Source organism: Euprymna scolopes, chromosome 35, assembly GCF_053919585.1.
Source record: "Euprymna scolopes isolate OS-2025 chromosome 35, ASM5391958v1, whole genome shotgun sequence".
Lineage (NCBI taxonomy): Eukaryota > Metazoa > Mollusca > Cephalopoda > Sepiida > Sepiolidae > Euprymna > Euprymna scolopes.
The window spans coordinates 7840606-7862500 of NC_136516.1; the positions used below are offsets into that span (position 1 = coordinate 7840606).

A 21895-nucleotide genomic window follows, 5' to 3' on the forward strand; every position below is an offset into this window, starting at 1 on the left:
TGCGTGATCATTTGGGAAAGCTAGGCGCTGTGTGTACCTTCTGGGAAGGTTACGCGTGAAGCCAGCACCCTCACCCCTATAAAAAAAAAACTCCTCGGTACAAAAGCATCTTCAAAGCTATGAATGGCCTATGTCAATCCCGGGACTCAAAGCTATGGATGGATATCTATCTTGTGATCTCTTGGCCTTATCGGGTCCTAGGGCACGAATTCATCTAGTCTGGTCGAGTAACCAGGTAATATCACTTGGAGAAGCTGCACCATTCCCTAACCCTAACTCGAAGGTGCCTATTCTTCGTAAAAGCCAGTGTAAGTTATCCATACTGAGGAGATCTTATTTGGGCCGTGAATACTTTGTGATTTTGAATATTTGGGAGGTAGTGGGATCCTTGTATCGATCCGGTGGATGTCTCGCTGCTGATGCAATTCTCTGTCTATATAGGAGCCAGGTGCGTCCAAGGATGGAGTACTGTTGCCGCATTTGGGCAGGAGCTGTTGGAAGGACTTATCCTGCCTTGATGGAGTTCAAAATAGACTTCGTAGTCTCGTGAGGGATGTCCTTTTCGCTTCCCTGCTACCTCTTTCTCACAGGTATTGCGAGTTTGTCTCTGCTTTATCGTTATTTTCATGGCAGGTGCTCGGCTGAGCTCCAGTCTATGGTCCCCCCTCGCCAACCTTTCACAAGAAACACCCGTCTAGCAGAAAACACTATCACTAGACTTTCTTAAATCTTGCACGCCTATGGAATTGTCTTCCGTTTTCCTGCTTTCCGGCAGACTACAATATGGTTGTCTTCAAGCCTAGCGTAAACAAGTTTTTGATGAGCCGTTCCATATAAGTTAGCAAATTTACCGAATTTCGATTATTAACGATTACTATATTGTCCAATTTCTATTGTACACTCTTTAACCTTTATCCTCGAGTGGCATCTTGGCCTTAATAAGTTGTGATACCTATGCAAAAAAAAATCTGGAAATCAAAGTTTACTCACTTGGAGTAGTCATACAGGGCATCATCAAATATTTCTCTTTGAGAACAACGTGTGGCGTTCTCTGGAGTCTGAATGACAAGATTTCAGTACTCTCCATCTCTCTCGCTGACAATCGCAGATGAATTTGCGTTATCGTAACAGCCGCTTACCATTAGTTTCTCATTGGCGGTAAGCATTTCTCTTTACTGGAATTTGGGTGGCAAAAAATCTTCCCAAGGGCTCCGTCTTCTTTGTACTCATCCAGTCAGTCTGCTTCGTGTTTTCACTCCTCAGTGTTTCCATCCTCCTTAACCCTTCTCACTTATATATATATATATATATATACTAGCAAAAGTACCTGTCGTTGACTGGGTTCAAAAACAGCCTACAGAAAATGGACTCTGATTTATGAAAGTACGATAGGTTATGAAAAGGAAGGGTTGTAAAGGGATAGCTTCGAATTTGGGGGTATCAAAACCAAATCAAAATATGATGAAAGTAAAAATAAAATAAATAACCCCCATAAATTATTATACCATACCTGTTCACACTGAAACACTTATCACAATATTCTGTGGATCTATATTAAAAAACCTTGTTAAACTTTGTGACATATTTCCATTCTATGGAGGTCAGGCGCGAACGAACACCCCATATTTTATTATACCATATTTCTTCAAACTGAAACATAATTATCAAAGTATACTTACGCAGATAGATATGAAAAGTCTTTATTAAAGTTTGTGCCTATTTCCATTCTATGGAGGCCAGGCGCGAACGCAGACCCCACAATTTTATTATACCATCCCTAGTTAACTTAAAACATACTTATCAAAGTATTCTTATGTACATCTATATGAAAAAAACTTGTAAACGTTTTTTTTTTTAATTTTTTTATTTCCATATTTTGTGGACCAGGTGCGAACGCAGACCCCACAATTTTAATGAACCACCGTTCTGCCAGATCAAACATACCCATTCCTGTGTCTCGATACATCTTCTATCATTATATGTAATCAGTTTTTTAAAATAGTCAACCATATAGGAGCCTATTCGTGACCAGACACACACACACACACACACACACACGCACAGGCATTCAGCTTTATATTATAGATATCAGGCTTATGCCCATAAGGCATAAACCTGACGAATTCTCACGAGAATGAAACGCAAAATATCCTGTGTAGCTTAATTGCCATATATATTTTCATAACTTACTACCTAGCTCTACTTATGTATTGAGCATTGTTGAAGTAAATACTGAAAATTTGCGCATAAAATTATATCTTCGTATATTTATGCGATTAAATGAGGTAGTCATGTGTGTGTGTGTGTGTGTGTGTGTGTGTGTGTGTGTGTGCGTGCGTGCGTGCGTGCGTGCGTGTGTGCGTGTGTGTGTGTGTGTGTGTGTGTGTGTGTGTGTGTGTGTGTGAATATAGGTAAAGTGGTTTTGATAATATTCACATGAGAATGTCGTTATTATCATGAATCTTCGTCGAACGCCATCGGCTATTTCCGGAACTGCACTTAAAGACGTCACGAACGAAACCAAAAACAGATTTTAAATCTCTTCTATTATCAGCAACATTTGAACTATCCAACATAAAGGACACATTCGTGAAAAAAAAAAAGTCAAACAGTTGGTCAGAAATATCATCTGCATTTTTGTCCTCCTTTCTTTTTCCAGTGTACTTCACCACAACTCGTTATCCTGTAATTTCATCATACAATAAAAAAAAATTATCAAATGAATATAAATATCCCAGGAGCTAAAACCGAACGAAAATACCTATGATCTTCATGGACAAATAAAAATAATTTAAAAAAAAAAAAAACATTACGAACTGGATTTCTAAAAATGTCCGATCGTATTTACCCAGCACCTGGTGTAAACCGCCAGAATATGCCGAGCGCCGTAAAGCAAATCTTAAAATCGCCAGAATATGCCGAGCGCCGTAAAGCAAATCTTAAAATCGCTATGAAACAGAAATTAATAATATTCACTGGATACGAATTAACTTCTGTAACGATATGAACGTTAAATGTTCCCATACGTAAAATCTATCGGTTCTTAAGATGTATGTAACAGTAATTTTTTTAACAAATGGAACAGCAATAACATAAAATATAACAACAGCTTATCGTAAGCGTTATGAATAAATATTGTTTTGTTTTTTGGGGTGTCTTTTTTTTTTTTTTTTTTTTTGGTAAGTAAATAGAAACATTTTTTCTCGCGTGATTAAAAACTAATTTGAAGGAGAATATAGTTTAAGGTTAGGGTTAGCTCCTCCAATCGGTAAGGGTATGTTACAAGCCCACCCCAAATTCTCTTCAAATATTTTTTTGGCCATTTCAGTTGGTATCAGTTTATGCTGTTAATAATCCTCTACGACTTGCTTCGACCTCTTTACTAATTTGACAATAATTAATACGACAACGTGTGCTTATATCTTTTTCTTCCGAGCGACAGTCGTTTAATTTCTTGTAAGAAATGATTTTACCAAAATTTTTTCATAAGTTTTAGTTTCGGTTTCGATTATTACTGATGGCACTGAAGTCATCTATTTTTTATAAATAACTAGCCTGGATGTCCGGCGTTGCCCGGGTGTTTGGAAGTGTGTGTTGTGCAAAAAAAATAAAACAGTGGTAGTAGGCAGGTAGGCTCGAACCCATACCGCAAAGGAGGAAAAGAACGTAAAAAAAAACGTGACGTCTTTGCCTTGCGCCCATCGCCAAACCGGAAGTGGCGAAAGTTTAAATTAAGGCTATTCAATCGAAAAGAGGGGATAACTTTCGAAAATATCGACGAAAAAAAGCAACCCTTTCCCTGTTGAAAAGTGCCCAGTTGAGGATGAGGAAATTCATGTTTTTAGTCAATACACACACACAAATATACACGGTGCTAGTTGGCCGTTGACCCAGAAAAAGAGTTCATTCGCCCTTTGGAAACTAAACGGGTTACCCCAGCAGACTTGCTTGGTGAGGAGGGCGGCTAGTCTCCCTGAAGAATTCAAAAAACATACATACATATATACATACATACATACATAAAAAAGGCTTACTTCAATCTTGACAGACTATGGATACCCACTGTAAGAGTGCCTGCGCGTGAAATTTTGTGACAAGAGTTGCGTAATCCTCCACCACATCTCTCCTGAGTCGCCATTGTTGAATACCAGTGATAAGTGGAGGTTCAGGGCAACTTGAAACGATGCTGAGATAAGCGAAAAGAACATACAGCGCCTAGAATTCCCAAATGGTCACCCGTCTGGTACTAGCCAGGCTCAACGTTGCTTAACTTCAGAGATCAGACGAGAACTGGTGTGTCAATGTGATTATGCCGTACATACATACATACATAATATATACACACATACATACATACATTTAAACAGACAGGTGAGATTTATATTATAGATTATACCAAAAATTCTTCATAACTTTTGGTTTCGGTTTCGGTTAACTCAAGCTATATATATATATATATATATATATATATATATATACATATATATATATATATATGTCTATACATATACTTTTTCTCCATAAGTTTTAGTTTCGGTTTCGATTCAAACTGACGCACCCAAGTCATGTGGATATATATTATTTTGATTTTTTAAACCACAACTTTATATAAGAATCGATAGAAAATTGACTTTATAATAATATATAGGAAATCTGCATCAATTAAAATATATTTAAGCGTATTTTACGACTAGGTTACGCCGCGCGTCCCTGTTAGCTTAGATAAATATTTCTGCAGTTTTACTAAAAGAGCTAAAATAATATCAGGGCGTCTCCATTTGCGCTTAACATCCACAGAATGCCAACATTAATATATTACATACGAAAGAGCCCCCCTGTGAAATTTCCACACGTCCTGCTAGTTTAAAATTAATAACTAAAAGTTCCCCCCCACCCCACGTTTTCTTCTAATTTAACAATCGTTGTCTGATTGGCTTCTTATAGGCTAATCGAATTTGTTGTCGTATTCTAATTGACTTATCAACTAGACCAGCACTTGGCATAATCCGGTGGCTTGCTTAATTTACGGGTCCAGCTCTACCGGACATACACGGGTGGCAAAAAGAAAGTCCGCACTTTTAAGTCTGCAATTTTAAGCTAATTTTAATCTAACTGTTTAAACAAACTATACGTCATTTGATAGGCCTTTTATTCTATAATTTTACCTGTTCATATTTGAGTTTTAGTTGAAATATTCTAATGTTCATGCCAATTTAAAAAAATAACTTCAAATTGAGGAGGCAAAAAGAAAGTCCGCAGCAACAAATTCGCTTAAAACAAGCTTAAATTATCGCCCCTAAATCAGAAATCCTAAATTTGAAGTTTTTGAAGACATTACAAGTGCGGACTTTCTTTCTGCCGGCACTGTATATGAGAATCTGGTGCGCAATATACGTTAATACACGTCACCGTAACAATCATTTACCGTATATCATCGCAAAAACGTGAAAGAATATCATCAAAGTTCATTTCCGAAGATTTATCCGCAAACTTTTAACAAATAAATTACTTGGTAAAATTACATTGTGAGTGATAATCTTCTGGAAGTTGATGGTTCAATCCTCAACGTAGGCGATACTCAGAGGTATTCACTTTACATTTCTTCTGCGGTCGACGCCTGGGAAGTGAATAAAACTATATAAAATCAGTCATAGTACTGGAGTTGAAATGCCTTCGTCCACAGGTTCCAGCTTCCATCCAAGAACAGATGAAATTCCCAGGCCGAATAAAGGTATGGCGAAAATGCATGTATGACACACACGCGCGTGCACGCGACTAAAAACACTTAAACAGATCACGGAACATAAATAATCTAAACAAGTAGATATACACACCACGAACCCAAATAGGTTACAAAGACAACAAATGGTTCAGAAAGTGAAGAAGCACTATAGACACGGCACATGTGTTATGTTGGAAACAAATATGGTTACTGTCTAATATTGTCTTCAATATGATTTATGGTTTACACTGTTAACAAAACGCGTACCAATAGTATATACATCGAGTTTTATTTACATTACAGTGATAGCGTGATAAGAGAGAGAGTTCAGGTCAGCATGTGGATTGGTGGTGGTGGTTGGTTTGTGCGACGACAGTAGAAGTGTCACTACTGGCTTTTTCTCTCGCTCTGTTTGACAGACTGGCTTTGTTTCTGTCTTGTATTGATATCACCCACATTCTTTGATCGGAATCTGATTGTTTGCTTATTTTGACGTCCGATTTAAAATTTCGATTGTTTTGTTGCTTTGCACTTTTAGCAATTCCCATCTAAGTAAAATATTTTCTCTCATTGTTTAATGATTTCGATTCTTTTTCAGAATGTAGGGTTGACGTCATCGATCAGCAATCCTATTTACATCTGGTTTTGCCCGGATCCGTAATTGCGTGTATGCTATACATCCGATATTTTTCTGGCGTCATTCGTCACCAATGCAGCACAAGGATTAACGTAAGCAATCCATGAGATTTATTATTATTTCAACTCACTAGGAGTTCTCACACAGGCCATAATCAGAGATTGCTCATTGACAACAACCGGTAGTGCTCTCTGGAGTCTAGGTGACAACTAGTGTTCCCAGATTACCAGTATTCACTTCTCTTAATCACCTTCTCATCCATACTGTGAAAAAAAAATTCAATTTTCGTTCAGTAAAACAAAAGTTATGATGAATTTACTAGTGTTCAAAATCGTAAAAAAAAACGTTTTTTATGACTGGTTTCTATAGCAACCACATTGCTTCAGCGAATACTGTTGCTACCAATTCATCGCTCTCGCCAAAAGAGAATAACAAGTGAAACAGACAGAATGAAAGAACGAAAGGGAGATAATTGAGGGATTTTTTAAAGCAGACGAGTGCCGTACATTGTTATTACTCCTCCATTCAACCTAATTCTAAGAACAAAAATATATTATATATAAATTTCTGCACCTCATAAATAAACATCTTCAAGCAGGAAATATACTACATATAATTTTAAACAAGAACACTTTGAAATGAAGCTATAGTTGCCCTGATAACCTACAACGAATCATGAAAACACAACTAAATATTTAAGAGCAAATCGAACAACTAAAGACACTAATGATAATAGAGAAAATAGTAATTGTAACTGCCAAAGACCAGAGGAATGCCTATTAAGAAAAATGTCTTACTTTTTCGGTGATATACCAAACAAAACAAAATGTACAGAGGAGAGCTCAAGAATAAAAAAAGCCGACATAGGGCGTACCTCAATGACTTTTAAAAGTAGATTCTACGGGCATTAACGACCATGAAAAGTATAAAAATGAAACCTCACTATCGTTGCGTTATTGGAAATTACTTTGAGAGAATAAAACACCAAGAATAGAATGAAACAAAATAGAAACGTATGAGGATCGTTAAACTGAACGTGGTTTCTGTGCCTAAATGAAAAACGTGAGATAATCAGATTTAAATTTAGAGAAAAAAAATATTGAATATTGAATATGGGTCAGTGATAAGCTGTAAATACTTCAAGCGACACGTATGTATGTATGTATGTATGTATGTATGTATGTATGTATGAGTTTGCGGATATGTATGTGTGTATATATTTGTGAGTGATTGATAAGGATACATAGTATGTATATAAAGAGACGGATTCGTATATATATATATATATATATATATATATATATATATATATATATATAGTAATTTATAAAATATATATGGCGATTACGCTACACTGAATATTCGGCGTTTCATCCACTATAGGATTCGTCAGCCTGACGAATCCTATAGTGGATTAAATGCCGAATTTTCAGTGTAGCTTAATCACCATATATATTTTATAAATTACTCACTAGCTCTACCTACGTATTGAGCACTTTTGAAGTAAATACTTAAAGCTTACGCATAAATCTATACTTTCGTATATTAATTTTATGTGAGTAAATGAAGTAGTTATAGGTGTGTATATATATATATATATATATATACATATATATATATATATATATATATATTACAGGAACTTTTAGATGAAATTAGTCATTGGTACCGTCGGTTTCAAACATCATCATTATTTTTTATGTATTTCTTTTTATTATTATTATTATTATTATTATTATTATTATTATTATTATTTATTTATTTATTTATTTATTTATTTGTGAATTAGTCCACCGGACAAATTATTACTCGTAATATATAATAATCAATAGTGGATTAATTCTATAATGATACATACGCAATTTGCATAAATTAAAATATCATGTTTAAGCGTATTGTGCGACTGGGCAACGCCGAGCTGCCAGCTAGTCATTTATATATAAAGTAAAGATTTTTATGTGATTTGAATCCCATCATTTATTTATGTTTCTTGAAATTTTCATGATTATTTTCAAAACTTAATTTTTGTTTGTGCTTGATTTGCAAAACTTCCTCATTTCTGTACTCTGCCCTCCCCACACCACCACCACTGCCTTTCAAAATGTTCATCAAGATTTGTTTATAGATGCTGCGTATTTTCAGTCTTTGTCTATTTTGGGGGGTCACTTTTCCTTCAATGCTATTTTCTTGGCATTTTTCCGAGCCGATCAAATAAGCATTGGAAGTTATTTTTAAATCAAAATCATGAAATCGATAAAGTTTTATTAATTTTAATCTTTCCCTCCATCCTCCCCCTATCTCTCTCCTTCTATCTCTTTATCTCTCTCTTTCTCTATCTCTTTCTTTCTCTTTTTATTGCTCGCTATTTCTCTTTCTCTCTCTCTCTCTCTCTCTCTCTCTCTCTCTCTCTCTCTCTCTCTCTTGTTCTCTTTTTTCTCTTTAACTTCATGCTCTTTTCTTTTTACACTTTCTCCCTCCCTCTTTTCTCTTACTCACTCTTTCTTTTTTCTCCTACCCATCCTCTCTCTCTCTCTCTTTCTCTTACTCTCTCTTTCTCTTACTCTCTCTTTTTCTCTTACTCCCTCCATCTCTCTCTTTTTCTCTCGCTTCCTTTCTTTCTCTTTCTGTCTTTCTCTCTACTTTTCTTTCTTTCCTTTTTCTTTCTCTTCTTCTTTCTTTCCTTTTTTCTTTCTCTTTTTCTTTCTTACTGTCTCTTTTTCTCTCTTTTTCTTTCTTTCTCTCTCTCTTTCTCTCTCCCTGTCTTTTTTCTCTCTCTCTCTTTGTTTCTTCCTTTCTCCTTCTCCCTCTCTTTCTCTTCCTATTTTCTCTCTCTCTTATTCTCTCTCTATCTCTTTCTCTTTTTCTCTCTGTTTCTCTTTCTTTCTAACTTACTCTATTTTCTTTTGCTCTCCCTCTCCTCCTCTGTTTTCTTACTTATTCTCTCTTAATTTTTTCCCTCTTTCTCTAGGAATCCTTTTCCTCGGCCCCGAAAATTAACAAAGATTACACCATTCCTGTAATGATCCGGTCCCTGTATATTTTGTGGCAGGAGTTGAGTTCTGTGCAGTTCTAGGAGGCCCGCCCACCAAGGCTTTGCCTTCTCTGAGAATACTTTATTTATTGCTAATCGCCTGAGGCGCTTTTACGGGGTAATGTCGACGGGGTAGTCCAGGCATTTTTTGCAGGTCAGAGTGCTCTTTCTTGGGGGCGCTGACTTCTCACTCCCACTTTTCGACCCTGGGGTCTAAGTTCTTGCAGTGGAAGAGAACTAAACAACCTCTCTCACACGCTTTTTTCTCTTATTCTCTCTCTCTCTCTTTCTCTTTCTTACTCCTTCCACCTCTTTCTCTCTCTATCAGTTACAATAAACAGGCATGTGCGTGTGTTGCATATAATGTGTCCGTGTGCAACCATTGAATATTTCAAAACTAGCCAACCATAGCTAGATCATTACTTCTGAATCGACCGATAAATTAAAATCCCCGGATGTTGAACACGGTTGCGCCTCATTTAGAAGTGAGAAAATTTTATGTGAAAAAGGTAGAGGTCAAAGGTCAGTAGGAACAAAATATCGATAAAAGGTCAATAAGTTAATGTTGCATAATCAAAGAGGACGAGTCTTTCAATGGCAATAAATAATGTTGCTGGAAATGTTCTTTTTTTTTTCTTCTTTTTATTACTCGCGTTCACACCTAACAAGGCATATCGCCACTTGGATATAAGGGCCAACTATTTGAGACTATGCCTAGGAAAGATTAACAAGATGTTGGTTTACGTTACATTTAAACTTCTGCATATCAGTACAGTCAGGGAAGCAGGTAGCAGGAAGGGAATTCCAAAGTCTAGCTGTTCGAGGGAAGAAACTATTAGAGTAGAAAGCAGGGACAGGCTCGCTACGTCTCTTCTGTGAGAAAGAGGTTGCAGGGAAGAGAAAAGGGTATCCCCTACTAAGCTACGAAGTCTATTTTGAATTCTGTCAAGACAGGATAAGCTTTGCTGACGTCACCATGATTGGTGCTAAGCAAATATACAAGACACTTCAAAAAGATCGATTACACGCCACATTTAGACATCACTGGTCATTCCGTCTTTGATCTAGTGTAGCGGCGAATGTTTACACTTCGGTGTCCAAATTAAAAATGATTGGAGTCATTTCTGTGCAACCAGATTCGAGTTAATTAATTGAATTAATAAAGGTAAATAACAATATTTTTTGAATAATCAGAGGATTTGATAAATTTATTTATTTTTTTTTTTACTCAAGTTCACACCTAACAAGGCATATCGCCACTTGGATATAAGGGCCAACTATTTGGGACCATGCCTAGGAAAGGTTAACAAGATGTTGGTTTACGTTACATTTAAACTTCTGCATATCAGTACAGCCAGGGAAGCAGGTAGCATTAAGGGAATTTCAAAGTCTAGCTGTTAGAGGGAAGAAACTATTAGAGTACAATGCTTTTTGGCATTTAGGGACCTCAACATTGAAGGGGTATGATTTTGTTGCTAAGCGGGTTTATTGGGGATATGTACGTCGAGGGGGGCACAAAATTGTGTTATGCGGGTTTGTCGGGGATATATACGTCGACGGGGAAAACAAGATAATGTTATGCGCATTTGTCGGAGATATATATGTCGAGGGGGGGGGCAAGATAATGTTATGCAGCCTACTAAATACCACGTGGTATAGTCACATTGGTATGTAGTACCGAATTTTACTCTTCCGTGTCCAAAATGATCATTTTCCTATCGTTGTTCCTTCAATTGAATATCATTTTTGAAGCAATTTGCTGAATGTACGTGGATCTAGGTCGTCCTATGCTCGTACGCGTGCGTGCGTCCGTGCCGTGCCGTGGAGTCCACAACAATACATTTCTCGCCAGCTCTTGTTTGCTCTGTTGGCAGTGACCGGCAAAACGTAGACATCGCTGTTGCTTCCTGGTCGTAGTAGATATGGCATGTAGGTTGCCATAAAGTTACTGTTTCGTAGGTGATCTTGTCAGGATATATTTAACACTGATCGTAGCCTACGGGTGTACGTGCTGTGTAGCTTTCTTTCCAATCTTTTGGTGAGTGTTCAGGTTATTAGCACCGTAAACAAAGACAGACTGCACCACTGCTCTGAAGAACTGTTTCTTCAGTTTGTCAGTTAGTTGAGGTCTATAATGACCGCAGCTTAACCAATGCAGCCAATGCTTTTGGGATGCGAATTTTGAAATCTCTCGCCGTGGAAACATATGTTGCTGCCCAAATACGTAAACTCAGTTACTTCTATCGGCGTTGTTCTATCCAGACTTTTGATCTCCCTCTCCGCATTGACAGTTATAGACTTTTCTTTATCCGCATTAACGTAAAGACCAATGCGATACATAAATCAACTGGATTCATATGAAAACAATCTGTCTGAATGCAAACCAGTTGAAAGACATTTCCAATAGATCTCTTGGCAGGTCTCTCGGCAAAGATAGCATTAAGAGTGTGTGCGAACGTGCGTGGTGGAGTGTCTTGTCGCATCGCGTAGGAATCTTTCTAACGGATATTTTCCTTCTTCCTTTTAAGCAGTCTGACCTGCCAGTTCCTGCTACAAATAAAATACTCTTCATTTTTATTGTTTAAAAGGAAGTTTGTGTTTCTTTTGCGCCTTGTTCTTTGCTATAATTTATTAGGAAGCTAAAACAATTACACCTCCAACCTAAACTTGCTTCTAACTCGCCAGAATGATGATAGTGCAAAGCATAGTTGGTATGAGACAAACAGAAACAGCTACTACACTTTAATCGTTTAATTTATTTCTTTGTTCAAATTTAATTTTGTAATTTAACTGACTTTATTGTTTGTGCAATTCCTTTCTTTTATTTGAGTTGTGCGCCTCCCGAGGGGGTGGGGGTTCACCTCAAACACACAAAAGGGAATAAATCCGAGAAAGTAGAATCTCCACTCCCGTTGCACCTACTCTCCTGCATCAAAGTGTAGTATCTGTTCTTCAGATGCTGCACTTCTATTTCTTGTTCTCTTTCGGTGGAGGAGAAATCCTTCACGACTGAGACAATTTTTATTTTTGTACCTTTTCTCCACGTTAAAAAACGACCCTGGTGTCTAACTCTGTCCCGTGGGGAGGCATAGTAAATAGGTACTCTCCTGCCAGATCTGGAATCTCTCCAGCACCGAAAAATGACGCTCGTTTTGTAGTTTCCAGCTTCACGTGCACACGAGATTATGCGAGAACGCCCGTTTGTATGTTTTTCCTTTTCTCGGCCTGAACTCACTCGCTGCACACCCACGGTAAGACTTCTGCTTTTCTTAGCTTCTGACCACAGAGCGCATAAAGCCCAGATGGAGGGTTGGAACCATCAACAAAACAAGAAACCCTCGAAAGACAGGTAACTTCAACATCGAATCTACGTTCTCTGACGGTGCACTGTGATAAGAGAGATTGAAAATTACCAAAGCCTCCACGATGTCTTGCTTGTCGAGTGGCCATTTTTAATAGGGAAAAGTCGCATGCTCAGCTTTGTATCTTTTGTTAGTGGTGTTAGGGTTAGGGTTAGTGATTTGCATGCGTTTGCATTGATCCAGTTTTAAAGGTGATATATGACTAGAGTATGGCAGCCGGGAAATTGCAGTGAACGTAAACAGAGGATAAAGAGATTCGGCCAGTTGAAAGGAATGGTTTTCAATCCGCGAAGAATTCTCTTACTAGGATACAATTCAAGGAAAATTTTCCATTTAAAATCTAAAGATGGAAGAAAGTATTTCCGGTGCAATATTCTACCCATAAAAAAGTCATTATCCAGTTTACGATCCAATCTCCAGCAACTTTGCGTTGGCAATTTCTAGCAAGTTACTTACGCAGCCTGGAGACGCTGAAGCAAAGACTGCTAGATAACTAATTCCTTTCGGCCTTTCCTTCCTTCCACATCTTATGAAGTGTTTTTCTTTATTTAGAAAACCATTCTTAGCATGTGAAAAGAGGGGGGGTTCACATTGACATGACGTGTTTAAAGTCATTTTCATTTTTAAAAAAAGTCTTTATTTAATGGATTTCACGATTTTATCGAAACTTGTTGTCTTTTGACAGTTGATTCGATAATCGCTTCCACATATTACGTCTGCTTCCGTAACCTGCCAGAAGATGCCGACGCAAAATTGAAGATAGGGCGTAAATTGGATAAGTACCGAAAAGTCAGATACGTTCTAAGATGAAGTATGGTTGCCACATTTGTCTAGGCACCGCTTAGAGCACACTCTTGTTGGTAGACAGATCTCAAAATTGACTTCGTAATCTAGTGGGGAATAATCCATTCCTTGCAGCCATTTTCTCACTATCGTTATTTCCATGAAAGATGCTCGACCAAGCTCCAATCTCTGATTTTATTTTTAAAGCAGGGTTTCCCAACCTTTTAGACGAACGCTACCTCCTTATATCATAATTTTGTAATTGTGGTAGTTCATAATTAAAGTGAAAATAAATAATTGAATATTCATATAGTTTTGTCAACATTACGGGGTTTGATTCTTGAATTAATTTTTCCAATAAAAAAAAATATGTGATGCAATCAATTTCCACAAGAATTGTGAATCCTAAAGAAAATGGGTTGAGAAAACCTAGTGATGCTACTAGAAGCTCTCAGTCTTTCGCCGCCCTTTAAAGGATCTCGGGACCCTCTATACGATATATTTGGCCACTGTTCACTTTAAGTTTTGTAACGCTCCCTTGGGAAACCTTGTTCTAAAGCAAGAACTCGATTTGTTGTCATAGCGAAGAAATACTTCATTTTTTTTTCTTGGTGTGACCAACGTCAGGCGAAATTTCCACAAATAGAATTCTTCGCAACGGTTTCTTGTCTATATGTTATATACCTGTGTGGGGTGTAGTCTATATATTCTTGTGTGATATCTATATAATCATGACATGTGTGTATACATTCATGGATGCATGTGTGTCATATATAATAAGATCTTAAGACACATGCCTTTTTCTCCTTCTTCGGTCGGTGCTACTCACACATTTTATTATTAATGGAGAAAATCTTTATTCCGGATTTCCCTCGTTCTCTGAGAGGCCTCTGCATCGCTGAATCAACTCAGTTTCTTTCTTGTTTCCGTTTTCTCATCTTGAATCCAGATTCTCCCGTTCTGACTAATTAATTCTAGTTTCTGTACAACTCTCTGACTGTCTGACTGTCTGACTGTGATTACTCGGGCTATGACAACAGCATATTCTTTTCCTTGTTTTGATTCTCAGGTATATCTCCATTGATATATATTTTTATGTAGAGTTATATGGTTCTCGGTTGATTAATTGTGTCGAACTGTGTCGTATATATATATAAGAGAATAAAAACAATGAAAAGAATATACTGTTGTCCTAGCCCTAGTGACTACCCAAAAAGTCACGTGTGCGACCCTTATATATTTAGATGTATGTGTGGGATGATAGCATCCCTTTAAGTGGTTCATACTCAAAATGCACTGAACTGTCTCGTGATCCCTGCTAGCACTTAGGTGCAATGTGTCCTCAATGAAAGTCAATTTGAAGCCTGTTAGTCTTAACCTTTCGACGTATCTGTACTTAACTTGAACACCAGCAAGTTGGTTCAAGTTGGTAATGCGTTAATCGCGTTATTGACACACAACATATAGAACACATTGCTGCGAAACTACTTCCTTGTATCTTAAAAGATTGTCGCCGTCAAATCGAATGCCAACAGATTCGTAAACCATCCAAAGAAATCAAACTTTATCCATCCCATTAATAATCCTCCATTCATCCATCCCATTAATAATCCTCCATTAACCATACCATTAATAATCCTCAACTCTCCCGGGATATTTTTCATCTTTGAACTAGCTTTGAACTGTTTTATGTTGGATTATTTGGATTTTTCAGACTATTGCTTTCATCTAAAATGTTATTCTCACAACGTTTCGATCGATGTAACCTTCGACCTTATTCAGATGTATTTTGTTGAACTCGAGAATCTTTCTGTCAGACTAGGGAATCTGTATGAAATTTTAACGAAACACTTTAATTAATCGATGGGGTAGTATGCTCTCGTTCCGTCAGCCATGATTTAGAAATCTTTAGTAATTCACAATTGTATTTTTAGTATCGCAAGAATCCGTAAGATAACAGATAAAGAACTGCGTAAAATGCAGTTCTAATGATACTCTTTCCCACTTTGACGATTCAGTCCTCATTGGGGACGATATACTTTCCTTTCTTCCTTCATGTGAATTAGGTCAGGCGAAATTTCCACAAAAAAAGCTTTTTTTCGCAATAAGTTTTGTCTATAGAACACAGTACTTCCTTACGACACATTTGGTTCTTGTACATGTAGCGGATGAGTCGAGGTGAGATACTTTCTGGAGCGGTAGAATGATTTTGTAATTAGTTCTCACGCGAAACAGCAGGGCACAAAATGTTTCAAATAATAATAATAATAGAATAACAATAGCAAAGACTTTCGCTGGCGAGGACTACTATTGACCGTAACCAGTTATACATTCCTTTTGAAATTTTCATCTCTATTTTTCTCGTTATGCACTGAATATTTGTTAATGAAACCTATATGAAATATGTTCCTTAATAATTTTTAAAGATTTTCTATTCCGAAAGAAGTTTTAAAAAATTTAATCGAAAAAGTTATTTTAAAGTTTTTGTTAAAAAAAAAAATCAGATTTTCTCATTATTCAGACCTGTATTACAAGGAGGGGATTGCAAAAAATGAGGTGTGGTGTGAGGAGAAATATAAACTGAAATAGAGAGACGGAGAGTTTTAAAATATAATCTTAAAAAGATGAGGTACAAGTTAGAAAAGCATTTTATCCAAGGCATGAAAATTGTTAAACAAAATGTTTTTCCTTTAAAAATAACGGTACAAGATTTAATTGTAAATTTATTTATCTTCAAAGTGCACTTTTATAAATTTTACAAAGTAAGGTATAAAAATTTAATTTAAATTGAATCAAAAAATTACCTTGGATTTATTTTATGTAGTGTACATTTTGGTGCACTTTAAAAACATCTTTCATCTAGCAATTAATTATGTAGATATGAAATTTTCAATTATTTTTTTAACGTGCAAAAGAATGTACATTACATAAAATAAATCCAAGGTAATTTTCTGATTCAATTCAAATTAAATTTTTATAGCTTACTTTGTAAAATTTATAAAAGTGCACTTTGAAGATAAATAAATTTAAAAGTAAATCTTGTAGCTTTATTTTTAAAGCTTATAGTAAAAACATTTTGTTTAACAATTTTCATGCCTTCGATGAAATGCTTTTCTAACTTGTATCTTATTTTTTTAAGATTATATTTTAAAACTCTCCTTCTCTCTATTTCAGTTTGTATTTCTCCTCACACCACAACTCATTTTTGCAACCCCCTCTTTGTATTGTTACAGGTCGGAATATTCTCCTCACACCACAACAAGGACTGTATAACTGGTTACTGTCAATAGTAGTTCTCGCCAGCGAAAGTCTTTGTTATTATTATTCTATTATTATTATTATTATTATTATTATTTAAAACATTAATTTATGTTTGTATATTTATATATTTGTAAGTGTGAATGTTTGTATATGCGTTGGTATGGGTTTTCGCAGGGGCTTGTGTGTGTGTGTGTGTGTGTGTGTGTGTGTGTGTGTGTGTGTGTGTGTGTGTGTGTGTGTGTGTGTGTGTGTGTGTGTGTAAGATTATAGCATAGCGTTAACCGCCATCTTGCAACGTTTGAACATTTAAAAACCAGCCAACCATTCTTAGGTCATTACGTCTAACTGGGCGGTTTAACATAGATCCACTGATGTTCAATACAGTCATATACCATTCAGAAAAAAAGTATCTGAATAAAAACAATTGGCGCGAAACAATATATTCATCACAGGTCAAAAAGTACTAAAATATAGATTAAAGGTCAATAGGATTATAAAAAAATAGATCAAAGGTCAACAAGGATTACAAAAAATGACAGGTTGTTAAACACAAACGAAAAGAACTTTTAGTGTCATTAAATTATCCATGAATACTTCCACTCCGAACTATATTCTTTTAACAAAAAGTTGAGTAGTCGACTATAGTCAAGAGCGATCTGAAGGTTACCTTTTCCTTAACTGCTACACCGCGGCATATATTTATACATATACGAAAACACACACACGTATATATATATATATATATATATATATATATATATATATATATATATATATATATATATATATATGATGAAAATAATGGAAATAGTATTCCGACAAAATAGAGAAAATAAAAAGGAACAAACCGTATTAGGTGTTTATCAGCGTTTCGTCTTTATTTCGAAATAAAGACGAAACGTTGATGAACACATAATACGGTTTGTTCCTTTTTATTTTATATATATATATATATATATATATATATATATATATATATATATATATATATATATATATACTAGCAGGGGTGCCCGGCGTTGCTCGGGTGTTTGGAGGTGTATGCTGTGCAAAAAAAAGCAAAAAAACAAAAAAATGGTTAATTTTTTAAAACTTTGACCCCTATTATGACCCCTTAAAATTTATTGTTTCGGGCTCAAATCACTTTATTAAGTTAGATCCATGTTCAAGGAACCTAAATCTAAAATTTCAAGTGTCTAGACCCAAAATTGTCGGAGGAGTTTGGTAGAGTTCTTAAAGGTCAAATCGTTGAAATTTGACCCCTTAACAGCCAAATTTCTGGCTGACACCCGTCACATCGATTTTCCCAAATCTCAGTACCCGGTATTTCAAATTTCGAGTCTATAAACTAAAAATTGACAGAGTTATTGCGTAGGGAAATGTACACAGACAGACAGACAGACACGTTCACTTATTTATATATATATATATATATATATATATATATATATATATATATATATATATATATATATATATATATATATATAATGGACCTTGCCATCGATTTCGATGTATGAACTCCGGCACACCAATTAAATTGCTCGAAAATCCACACAGATAATTTGTTTATAGTGGCTAATTCCTCCGCCACATTTGGGTCTAAAGACTTGAAATTTTAGATGTGGGTAACTTGGACATGGGTAAAACTTTGTATTCTAATTTGAGACCAAAATAATAAATGTTAATGGGTCAAAATTGGGGTCAAAGTTTTAAAAAATTGGACCTCTGCGGTCTCTACGAAATTATTCAGAAAAATGTTGGTCTAATCATTTAAGATCTTACATAAAGTGTATTCGCACGTAGGGAAAGTTACGGACAGTACATAGGGCCCGAGCAAAGCCGGGTTGAACTGCTAGTATGCAAAATTTCAAATGTTAAGACCAAAAATTGGCTGAGAGGTCAAAACTTTTTGTAACTTTGATTTCAATTTTGACCCCTTAACATTTATAGTTTTGGGCTCAAATCAAGTTAAAAAGTTTGATCCATGTCCAAAGAACCTACATACAAAATTCCAAGTATCTAGACCCAAAATTAGCGGGGGGGGTTAGTAGAGTTTTCAAAGGCCGAATAGTTGAACTTTGACCCCTGACAGCCAAATTTCTGACCGAAAAACCAATTAAGAAGATTTTCCCAAATCTTAATACTCCTTATGTCAAATCTCGAGTCTGTAGACTGAAAATTGATAGAGTAATTTGGTAGGGAAATGTACACACACAGACAGACAGACAGACAGACACACACAGACAATTTCACTTTTATAGATATACAGACATATACATACATATATGTACATGTATGCGTGATCAAAGATAGATAGATAGATAGATAGATAGATAGATAGATAGATAACATAGTCTGAACGGCTACATGCAAATTCATACGAAATGAAGTCACCAGTAAGATATAAAATGGTTATAAAAAGGAGAAAGAGGAAGATCACGAGAGAGACGTGGAGCATGGAACGAAATAACGTTCCAGATCGCGTGAGAGAATGGATGACGTTCGAGATCACGTTAGAGAAGACGATCTTGTAGGTGATATCGTTACAATGAGGAAAAAAATTATGTTATTATAAAGAAAAGTTTTTTTCTACTATTTGTCTACTTTACAACTGAGGCCACAACGTGCCGGTGCTTTTTTAATGTCACAAATAGATAGATAGATAGATAGATAGATAGATAGATAGATAGATAGATAGATAGATAGATATGTAACAGCGCGGACGGCTATATGCAAATGCTTGCGAAATGACGTCACCAGTAATGAAAAAAAAACTCTAAAAAGAAGAAAGAGAACGATCAGGAAAGATACGTGGAGCACAGAACGAGGTAACGTTCGAGATCACATCAGAGGTAGGACGACAAACGAGATCACATTAAAGAAGACGATATTGTGGGTGACGTCACGGCTGTAACAATGAGGAAATAAATTTCGTTGTTACAAAGATATAAAGCGAGTTGAAGTTCTTTTCAATTCCTTGTCTACTTTGCGACTGAGGCCACAACGTGTTGGTACCCTTTTAACGCCACAGATAGATAGATAGATAGATAGATAGATAGATAGATAGATAGATAGTGTTGTGGTAGGATCCACTTAATTAGCATACGTGGGGTGTCAAACATATAAATATAGTTGGTGCCGTAAAGACGGGTATGACCCAACGAGAGCCCCAACGAGAGACTCAGAGAGACAACAAGATCGATAGTCGACGACTACCCAGCCGACACCTTCTCCAGGGACGGTCTCCTAATGACTATCCCAATGGACTCTATATAAATATTGTATATACTTTCTTGCTCTCAATATATCTGTTCTATTTTACTTTTGTTTTGTAGTTATTTATTTCAATGTGTTCAGTCGAGTTTCAACAGATAGATAGATAGATAGATAGATAGATAGATAGATTGATTGATTGATTGATTGATTGATTGATTGATTGATTGATTGATTGAGTGATTAATTGATTGATTGATTTGTTGATTGATAACTGTTATGAGGTTAAATGGTAATAAAACGAAGGAACACGGAACTTTTAGGAACGAACATGTATTCACAGGCAAAAGCAGGTTGGGCAATACCATTCCTCAACTGTAGGGCGTTCGCACACGACCTCCTTGGCCGCGTGCCAATCTCTCACTGCCGGGCACCGGTACTCCATACCGGAAGTGACGTCACCAGCGAAAGTGACGTATGAGACAGTCCATTAATCCCATGGAGGGGCGTCTTCAACAATAACCAAGCATGCTTCGTTAGAACAATTTCATAGAATAACTGTATAGAAACATTTATATAAATACTAGAATAATACCCGTCCCATAACGGGTAAAATCAATTCCACTAAACAGAATACTTTTAGATAATTTTTAGGTCATATGGGTAAATTAGAAGTAAGATATAATGATATCCAACCTTCTTAGAATTTTGAACAAAACGCATTAAATGATTTTGATTCTAGAAAATATATAAAAATTTAAGGCTTTGTTTAAGCGGGCTTAGTGTTGCAAATGTTTAGGAAATATCGAAACAAGTGTATTTTATTATAAAACACTGTCTGCTTGACGCATTACATATATGTTGTGAAAAAAATGAATACCTGCCATGTTTACAAGTAAATCCTGTTCGTGGGATATGAAAGTTTTGACAAATTGACTTTTCAATGCGCTGATGAGCTTGCCTTGTTGTGCAAAATTATAATTAATGAACTACTATATGCTGATATGCCAACCTTGGGGTGAAACAACTATGTATGGTAATCCTCTGGAATATCGGAGATGGGATTACAAGAGTTACACCTTGCCCAATTGTTACCTGTAATTGTGCAAGTAAAGGGCGTTCATATCTATGAGATATCAGGTTGATAATAAAGTTCTTCTGGTTTTTAACTTTTAAATTCAGATGAACAAATCTCGGCTTAAACAAAAAGTTTTTGATCGAAATAAGCACCATCAGAATCAACACACTTTTACAAACGCAAAACAAGTGTATTTATGCCAATGAGATGAAAATCTTGTGTTTTTGGTGTCGATGAAGTTGCTGAAGGCGTTTTTGATATCGCTTATGTTTTTGAAGCATTTCTTACTAAGAAAGTGATCGAGATTGAAAAAGTGGTAGTCAGTAGGTGAGAGGTCTGGAGAGTATGACGGATGGGGCAGAGTTTCGTAGCCCAATTCATTCAACATCTTCAGGATCGGTTAAACAACATGCGGTCGGGCATTGTCATTGAGGAAAATTTGGCCTTTTCTGTTGACTAATGCTGAGTGTTGTTGTCGAAGTTTCTGATTCATTTCATCCATTTGTTGAGAGTACTTTTCCGCCGTAATAGTTTCGCCTGCATTCAAAGAATTTCAATGGATGAGACCAGTCGCAGACCACCAAACAGTCAGCATGCCCTTCTTTTGGTTAAACTCTAGCTTTGGAAGATGTCGTGGAGCTTTCTCAGCGTCTAACCACTGAGCTGGGCGTCGCTGGTCGTCGTAAAGAACCCATTTTTGATCACAAGTCACAACCTGGTCGAGAAACAGGCCGTTCTTGTTGCATAAAAAAGGGAAGAAACACTACATAACGGTGTTTCTTTTCATTGTCCTTCAATTCGTGAG

General features: G+C 36.2%; 1 pseudogene; it reads right to left on the reverse strand.

Moving 5' to 3' along the window:
• Window positions 1-4203: 4203 nt before the first annotated feature.
• Window positions 4204-4320, reverse strand: LOC145260164 (5S ribosomal RNA; annotated as a pseudogene).
• Between the last annotated feature and the right edge of the window lie 17575 nt (window positions 4321-21895).